Here is a 9,611-nt window from a genome sequence, read left to right as displayed (position 1 = left end):
GGCAAACTCTCTCTTATAAAGACATTTGTGATTATGTTTAGGGTCCACCTGGAGACCCAGGATGACCTCCCATCTCAAGATGCTTCCTGTAATCACTTCTGCAACTTCTTTCCCATATAAGGGAAAATTCACAGGTTCCACAAATTTAGGAGCCGATATATCCTTGGGGCATTACTCAGACTACACACAAAATCTCTTTTCAGGGCAAAGGTAGATGCTCACAGGAAATGCCTCCATGCACAATGGCCAGGAAGCTTCCATGCCAGCAAGCCGCTTTTTATTGTTATTATTTTTTGGAGATGGAGTCTTGCTCTGTTGCCAGGCTGGCGTGCAGTGGTGTGATCTCAGATCACTGCAACCTCCGCTTCCAAGGTTCAAGCGATTCTCCTGCCTCAGCCTCCCAAGGTGTGCACCACCATGCCCAGTTAATTTCTTTTTGTATTTTTGTTAGAGATGGGGTTTCATGGTGTTAGCCAGGATGGTCTTGAGCTCCTGACCTTGTAATCCATGCACCTCAGCCTCCCAAAGTGCTAGGATTACAGGTGTAAGCCACTGCGCCCAGTAGCGAGCTGCTTTTAAGAGTCAGGAAGAGGCTGGGGGGCTCACACCTGTAATCCCAACACTTTGGGAGGCCAAGGTGGGAGGATGGCTTGAGCCCAGGAGTTCCCAACCAGCCTGGGCAGCATAGTGAGGTGCGCCTGCAGTCCCAGCTCCTTGGCGGGGCCGAGGTGGGAGGATTGCTTGAGCCCAGGAGTTTGAGACCAGCCTGAGCAATATAGGGAGACCCTTTCTCTACAAAAAATACAAAAATTAGCTGGATGTGGTGGCACATGCCTGTGGTCCCAGCTCCTTGGGGGGCTAAGGTGGGAGGATTGCCTGAGCACAGGAGTTGGAGGCTACAGTGAGCTGAGATGGCACCACTGCACTCCAGCCTGCGTGACAGAGCTAGACCCTGTATCAAAAATAAAAAGTCAGGATGAAGGAAGGCAGCCAAGGCAAGTAAGACCAACCACACCCTTGGGTGGGGCAGTCTCTTTGGAAGACATTTCAAAACTAAACTGGGAAGGTTCCCATTCCCAATGATGAAAAATTTCTGGAACAAGATGGATAGTGCTGGTGTTTGCACATGACATACATGTAATTAACACCATAGAGTTGCCAACATCTGAATAGTAAACAAGGGCCAGGCACTGTGGCTCAAACCTGTAATCCCAGCACCTTGGGAGGCTGAAGTGGGAGGATCACTTGAGCCCAGGAGTTTGAGACCAGCCTGGGAAACATAGTGAGACCCTGTCTCTATGAAAAAACTAGAAATTAGCTGGGCATGGTGGTGTGTGTCTGTGGTCCCAGCTACTCAAGAAGCTTAGATGGGAGGATCACTTGAGCCCAGGAGGTCAAGGCTGTGGTGAGGTGTGATTGCACCACTGCACTCCAGCCTGGGTGATAGAGCAAGACCCTGTGCCAAAAAGAAAAGAAAGAATGAAAGAAAGAAGTCCGGGCACGATGGCTCGCCCTTGTAATCCCAGCACTTTGGGAGGCTGAGGCGGGCAGATCACCTGAGGTTAGGAGTTCACCTGGCCAACATGATGAAATCCTAAAATTTTTAGTCTCTACTAAAAATTCAAAAAATGAGCCAGGTGTGGGGGTGGGCACCTGTAATCCCAGCTACTTGGGAGGCTGAGGCAGGAGAATTGCTTGAACCCAGGAGGTGGAGGTTGCAGTGAGCTGAGATTGTGCCACTGCACTCCAGCCTGGGCAACAGAATGAGAATTCATCTCAGAAAAAAAAAAAATGAAAGAAAGAAAGAAAGAAATACATGTTAGGGTGGGGCAAGCTAAACTACACAGTTATGTATTTTAACAACATAGAAAGCCCACTTGGGGCCCGTCTGTGAGTTCCTCCCATGTGAGGCTCAGCCCCACACTGGGACACCCTCCCACCCCCCATCACCTGCCAGCGGCATCTCTGATCTGAAGTGGTCTGTGGTGTCAGCTTGGACCAGCAGTGCTCACTCCCCACATGGCACACAGAGGCTTTCTAGGGAGCAGTTCCCCCAGGACCACAATACATTCAGGTGACAGTGACATGGGGCAGCAAAACTGGTTCCCTCCTGGTAGGCAGCCAGATGCACACACACATGCATGCAGACCATGCCATTCAGAAAGTTCACCTGGGACCTGAGACGCAGCTCTTGGAGGGAGATCAGATCAGATGGTATTTGAGAAAATAAAAAGGTTAAGCAAAATGAGAAGGAAGGTGGAGGGGGAAAAAAACCATAAAGGTTAGCCCTGTCACCCATGACACAGAAACATGCCATGTCGGTTTCAACACCTAAAAGTCAGAGCCACTCGCAGGTGGTGAAGAGTGGGTGGAGGAGAGGAGTGGGGAGGTCTGAGGAGCAGAAAAGCCAAAACACAAGAGCAAGATCTGATGCTGCAGTTTCCACCCACATGGGATCTGCCCCTGAGAAAAATGAAATCCCCAGAGCCTGGGCACTGCAAGGCCTGCAGGCTGGAGGGAAGGGCTTTTCATATCCATGGAATGACAGAGGTCATCTCTACAGGTGGGCGACCCCACAGGCACACGAATGGCCTCGGTGCAGCTCCCCAGCACCCCCAAATGATGCAGGTCAGTAATCCAGAGATGGGGCAGGGTGCAGGCTCACATGTCCCCAGATGCAGGCACCCCTGTGCTGCTTGAGTCATCTGCAGAGTCACGAGACCAGGAACCTGGAGGAGTTGTCCTGGTGGACACTGGACACCCCAGGGCAAGGTGCCAGGTGCCTCCTGGGCAGTCCCCCTCTACAGCAAAGGGTTTGGATGGCAAAGCCTCAAAGGCCGCCTTCCTTCCCCAAGTGGGGCAAACACAGAGAAAACACTCCCCTGGGGTCTGCACTGAGGCTGCCAGGGAGCCTGCTGGGTTCCCCATTCTGGTTTTCAGGTAACTCCATCTGCTCACACTGAGACCCTCATCAGACATCTGCATGCCTGCCACGACAGCTGAAATCAGTATGCCTTCTCCAAAGCCATCTTCTCACCAGCTGTTTTTCTTTTATTTTTTGAGACAAAGTTTTGTTCTTGTTGCCCAGGCTGGAGTACAGTGGCACTATCTCGGCTCAACACAACCTCTGCCTCCCAGGTTCAAGCGATTCTCCTACCTCAGCCTCCCGAGTAGCTGGGATTACAGGCATGCACCACCATGCCCGGCTAATTTTGTTTTTTTTTAAGTAAAGACAGGGTTTCTCCATGTTGATCAGGCTGGTCTTGATCTCCTGACCTCATGATATGCCTGCCTCAGCCTCCCAAAATGCTGAGACTACAGGCGTGAGCCACCGTGCCTGGTAGAGAGTGGATTTTCTGCACAAGGAAGGTGTAGATGTGGGTGTAGCTATAAGCCTTCTGCTAGGAGGCCAGCCCAGGGCTGGGCAGCATTCCTCTTAAGTTTTATTTTTGGAGAGCCTCGCCTTGAGTCATACCTCGAGCCTTGCCTCCCTGAAGGGCCTGTGCACATATGCACACACATGAACCTGCAAGGTACACATACATACACATGTGTACACACATGTCAATGCACATGTGCACACTGCAATGCACACATGTACTCACACACAGCCATACATACATGTACGGTCACATCCACATTAACATACATGAAAATACATAAACATAGACAAACATGTTCACACACACACACAGAGCACAGCCCTCCCAGGCCTTTCTGGCAGGGCTGAGTTATTCCCCAGCCCAAAGGGAGGCTCTCTCAGGGAATTTTCTCCAAAACAGAAAAGCCAGCAAGACTCAGGCCTTGATGCTCACGTGGAAATTGCAGCAGGGGTGGTGGCTGCCCAGGGCAGTGGGGGCCTAGGGTCTGGGCGGACACTCCTGACTGTGGATGCTAAATAGGATGCCCTGGCCTTCCAAGGAAAACAGGAGGGGAGGCCGCCCTTTGGTTCTCTGTGTGTGTGTGTCTTTAGCACTGAGCGATTGAGGTACTTTTAAGCTCTTGTGGCTGCTGTGAAGCTTTCTGGAATCAGAGCCCTGAGCAGCCACACGTGGGTCTGTCCCCAGAGCAGACAGATTGGGCCTTCTCTGCCCCAAAAAGTGGGGGCGGGACATCTGCTGGAAACCAAGGAGGCTGGGCAGTGTCAAAGGGATTTTTTTTTTAATTGATACTTCTGTTGAGTTTGCAGTGGAGTCACATCCAGGGCTAACAAAAAATGTAGAGGAATTCTGTGTCATTCCCCAGCTGTCCCTGGTAGTAATATTTGGTAAAGCAGGATCCTGTGGGCAGGATCGCAGCCAGTCACACCTCCCCCAGTCTCACGTGGGTTCTGCGGTATTCAGTATTGTACTCACTGGTGTGTTAGTGTGCGAGGCTCTCTGTGAGTTTATCACCATGTAGGCTTGTGGATTCATCACCGCAGTTGAGGCACTAACAGGGCTCTTTATTTACTTATTTATTCAGAGATGGGGTCTCACTGAGCTGCCCAGGCTGGCCTCATCATCCCACCTCAACCTCCCAAGTAGCTGGGACCACTGGACTGTGCCACCCATGCCCAGCTAATTTTTAAATTTTTCTTAGAGAGGTGGGTCTTGCTGTGTTGCCCATGCTGGTCTCAAACTCCTGGACTCAAGTCATCCCCCTGTCTCAGCCTCTCAAAGTGCTGTGATTACAGGCAAGAGCCACCATGCCTGACTGTGTTGCCCCTTTACACACAGACCTGTCTCTCTCCTAGACCCTTCCCCTCCCTGATTCTGGCAGCTGTTAATCTGTTCTCCATTTCTAAAATTGTGTCATTGGGCTGGGTATGGTGGCTCATGCCTGTAATCCCACCACCTTGAGAGGCCAAGGTGGGCAGATCAACAGAGGTCAGGAGTTTGAGACCAGCCTGGCCAACATAGTGAAACCCTGTCTTACTAAAAATACAAAAATCAGCCTCGTGTAGTGGTGCGTGCCTGTAATTCCATCTACATGGGAGGCTGAGGCAGGAGAATTGCTTGAATCAGGGAGGCAGAGGTTGCAGTGAGATGACATCATGACACTCCAGGCTGAGTGAAAGAGGGAGCCTCTCAAAAAAAAAAGAAAGAAAAATGTTGGCCAGGCGTGGTAGCACACGCCTTTAATCCCAGGACTTTGGGAGGCCGAGGCGGGTGGATCACGAGGTCAAGAGATCAAGACCATCCTGGCCAAGATGGTGAAACCCTGTCTCTACTAAAAATACAAAAATTAGCCAGGTGTGGTGGCAAGCACCTGTAACCCCAGCTACGCAGGAGGCTGAGGTAGGAGAATTGCTTGAACCCAGGAGGTAGAGGTTGCAATGAGCCGAGATCACGCCACTGCACTCAAGCGAGACTGTCTCAAAAAAAAAAAAAAAAAAAAAATGCTGCTTCCCAGACTGGACAACAGAAATGTTGGTGTGCAGAATAAGCGTGTACATATAGATGTGTAGGAACATGGGGAGGGTGCATGCATGAGATGAGGGAGGTGTGCATGTAGGGGAATGCGTGCACACAGGAGTATCTGTGCCCAGGTTGTGTTATGCTCATGCATGTGCTTGTATGATGTATGAATTGGTGCATTAAATGTGTGCCCCGTGTGCAAGTGGAGTGTGTGATGTGGGTGTGAAAGCAACAGGAAATTGTGTTGATAAGTAAAGTATGGGATGTCGGGTACTTACAGGTGCACGAGTGGATTTTGTGTCTCTAGAGTGTAAGTGACTGGCTTGTGTGTGTCGCTGAGTTGAGAATAAGTCACATGTGGAAACGGGAGGAGGAAGGATGGGACCCAAGGCCAGAGCCAGCATTTTGGTTTCTGGGGTGCCCATGCCCCCACTTACCCCTCCAGAGGCCTGCTGGGTGGTGCTGGTAGCTGGCAAGACAAAGCAGAGAAGCCAGTACCCAAACAGCACTCCAGACGACTGGACTCCCTTCCTCTCGGTGTGAATCAGGAACACTGCAAAGCTCTGGGCGTGAAAGTCAGGGCAGGCCCCTTAGGAGAAGGCAGGAGGCGGGGGAGCCTCTTCTCTTCCCCTTGCTCTCCACTGTGGCAGCAAAGCAGCAGCTAGCGGGGGCCTTCTCTTCCAACTCCAACTGCTCCTCTGAGTCCCAGGCCACCTGCTCCTGTGTCTGCTGACCTACTGAGCTGTCTCTGAACCCTGCTGGGATGCTGTTCCTCCTGATCTCTGCCCTGCCCCAGACCTTTCACTAACACCACCGCCCCCCCACACTGCCCAGCACTGATCAGACCCACTGCCCCTGACCATAGCCTGCCCCATCCCAGATGCCCCTGTTTCCAGGCTCATGTCCTTGGTGACCCAAAGGAGACCTGAACACGCAGGTGAAGAGGGTGCTCTTGTGGTTCCTCCTGCTCAGGTGTCCCAGTGGTACAATCATTAATGTGAGGAAATGTTGGATCTGACACAGATTCTATTTCTAAAGCTGTTTCACACAGTGGTTTCCCTAAAAGTGTTTTTGTGGGGTCATCGATGGGGATTTGGTCCTCCCTGCAGAGCAAAGACCAAAGACCTGCGTGCAGATTTCTTAAGCAGCCTACAGAGTCCTGGCCTCACCAGTCCATATCAAGTTCTGGGTCCTACCAGCCCTGCTTGGCCCAAACACAGCAAGGTTGACAGGATGGATACAAGAAAGTATTGACTATAATATTGAAAAGGAAAGATTCCATGGGCCAGAGGAACACAATAAAGAACCCAGAAATGAATCCATGCACTTATAGCCAACTCGCTCTTCAGCCAAGGCACCAAGAACATGCCTTGGGGAACAGACGGTGCCTTGAATAAGTGGTGCTGGGAAAATGAGAGATTTCTACATGTGATGAATAAAACTAGATCCCTATCCTTCAACATATATAAAAATGAAGGAGCCCGAGCATGGTGACTCACCCCTGTAATCCCAGCACTTTGGGAGGCCAAGATGGGTGGATCACAAGGTCAGGAATTCGAGACCAGTCTGGCCAACATGGTGAAACCCCATTTCAACTAAAAATACAAAAAATTAGCCTGGTGTGTTGGCAGGCACTTGTAATCCCAGGTACTTGGGAGTCTGAGGAAAGAGAATTTCTTGAACCTGAGAGGCAGAGGTTGCAGTGAGCCAAGACCACACCACTGCACTTTAACCTGGGCAACAGAGCAAGACTTTGTCTTAAAAAGAAATCAAATAAAAATGTATTAAAAACTTACATGTAAAAAACTACAGGCTAGGCATGGTGGCTCAAACCTGTAATCCCAGCCCAGGTGGGAGTGAGGCAGGAGAATTGCTTGAACCCAAGGGTGTAAGTGGCAGTGAGCTGAGATCTGGCCACTGCACTCCAGCCTAGGAGATAAAGTGAGACTTCATCTCATTAAAAAAAAAAAAAAAAAAAAAAAGGGAAATTACTAAACTCCTGGAAGAAAACATTGGGGAAATGCTTTAGAACACTGGTCTGGGCAAAGATTTGTTTAGTAAGACCTAAAAAAAAAAAAAGGCAACCAAAGCAAAAATTGATAAATAGAGTTACATCAAGCTAAAGAACTTCTGCACAGGAAAAAAAAATGCTTTTTAATTAAAATTAAAAATAAACAAGGTGGACCAGGTGTGGTAGCTCATGCCTATAATCCCAGCACTTTGGGAGGCCAAGGTGGGCAGATCACTTGAGGTCAAGAGTTCTAGACAAGCCTGGTCAACATAGTGAAACCCTGACTCTACTAAAATACAAATACTAAGCCAGGGATGGTGGCACATGCCTGTAATCCCCAGCTACTAGGGAGGCTGAGGCAGGAGAATCGCTTGAACCTGGGAGGCGAAGGTTGCAGTGAGCCAAGATCATGCCACTGCACTCCAGCCTGGGTGGCAGAATGAGACTCCATCTAAAATGAATATACAAGTAAATAAACAAACAAGCAAATAGACAAACAAAATGAAGAGACAACCCACAGAATGAGAGATTTTTTCGAACTATTCATCCAACAAGGCATTAATAACCAGAATACATAGAATATAAAAACAAAAATCCCAAATACTCCCATTAAAAAATAAGCAAAAGCCATGGCCGCCTGGACCCACGGCCTCCGCACACCAGCCAGCAGCGCCATACTGCACCCAGCCTGGACCACAAGGACTGGGCCTCACCCAGCCCCACCAGCCGCCTGGACCCCAGGGCTCTGCGCACTTGCGGCTGTAGTCCAACTTGTGACCCTCGCCAACCACTGCTCGGGCCCAGATGGGCTGGGGACTGGGTCATCATCTAGACCAAAGCCATGCCACTGTGCTGCCGCGGCCACCAGCCCGCCCAGAAGCCGTAGAGGGAGGTAGGTAACCTTAGTCAGGCTGACCAGCCTGGCCAGCAGGGCAGCCCCTCTGAGCCCCCGGCCATCCCTGTCCGAGCCCTGAGCCCACCCGTCACCCCTGACCACGGCGGCGGTCTCGCATGGGAGGGGGCTCCCTTCACCTCGATTCCTCAATTCCCCCAACTGTAAAACAGGACCGGCCGGCCCAGTAGCCCGGAGGAGTCGCCCAACCCCCGTCCACCCTCCAGGTGGCCCGCGATCCGTTGAGGATGGTTTTCTAAGTGCAATACTTGTCCCACTGGCCTCCCGCTGCCCCCATCGCACTCAGGCAATAACTGGCTCAGCCCCAGTCCACGCGTCCCGTGGTGACCACCGGGAGCAGCACCCAGGCTCCCTCCAGCACTGGCACCCAGGGGCAGGCCGTCCTGGCTGCGCAGGGTGCAGGGGCAAGGCTGGGGTCCTGCCACAGTGATGAATGTCCAGCCGAGGCAGCAGTGCCCCCACTGTGACACCCACTAACCCCACACCTCCGTTCTGGGCAATAAAGGACAGCATTGGGAAAAAAATTTTTTCCTATAATCCACATTAGAGGAAGTAAAGAAAAAAAAAGGACAATAGATCTCAATAGATATTTTCCAAGACATAATATACAACAGGTAAAAGCAAACACGTTTAACATCGCTAATCATCACAGAAATTCACATCAAAACCACAATAAAATGTCACCTAACCTCAATTAACATGCCGATTATCAAAATGTCAGAAAACAGCGAATGCTGACAGGGACACAGAGAAACAGGAGCACTCAAACACTCTTGATGAGAACGTAAAACAGTCTATCCACTATGGAAAACTACATGGAGGCTCCTCAAGAAACTGAAAATAGAACTACCATATGATTCAGCAATCACTCTGCTGGGTACACGCCCATGAGAAAGAAACTCAGTATATCAAACACATCTCTGCACTCCCATGGTTATTGCAGCGCTATTCACAACAGCTGAAATACGAACTCAACCTAAGTATCCATCAACAGATGCATGGACAAGAAAATGTGGTACATACACACAAAAGAAAGGATTTGTGAATATACTGAAAGCCATTGAATTGGATGCCTTAAATGGGGAAGTTGTATGCCATGTAAACTCTATCTCAATAAAGTTGTTTTAAAAAACATAAGGGGCCGGGTGTGATGGCTCGTACCTGTAATCCCAGCACTTTGGGATCAGGAGATAGAGACCATCCTGGCTAAGATGGTGAAACCCCATCTCTACTAAAAACACAAAAAATTAGCCCATTGGGTAACATGCGCCTGTAATCCCAGCTACTC

Source organism: Aotus nancymaae, unplaced genomic scaffold (assembly GCF_030222135.1).
Source record: "Aotus nancymaae isolate 86718 unplaced genomic scaffold, 86718_ANA_hifiasm-v0.15.2.pri h1tg000039l, whole genome shotgun sequence".
NCBI classification, from domain to species: Eukaryota; Metazoa; Chordata; class Mammalia; order Primates; family Aotidae; genus Aotus; species Aotus nancymaae.
This window is presented reverse-complemented; position numbering follows the sequence as displayed.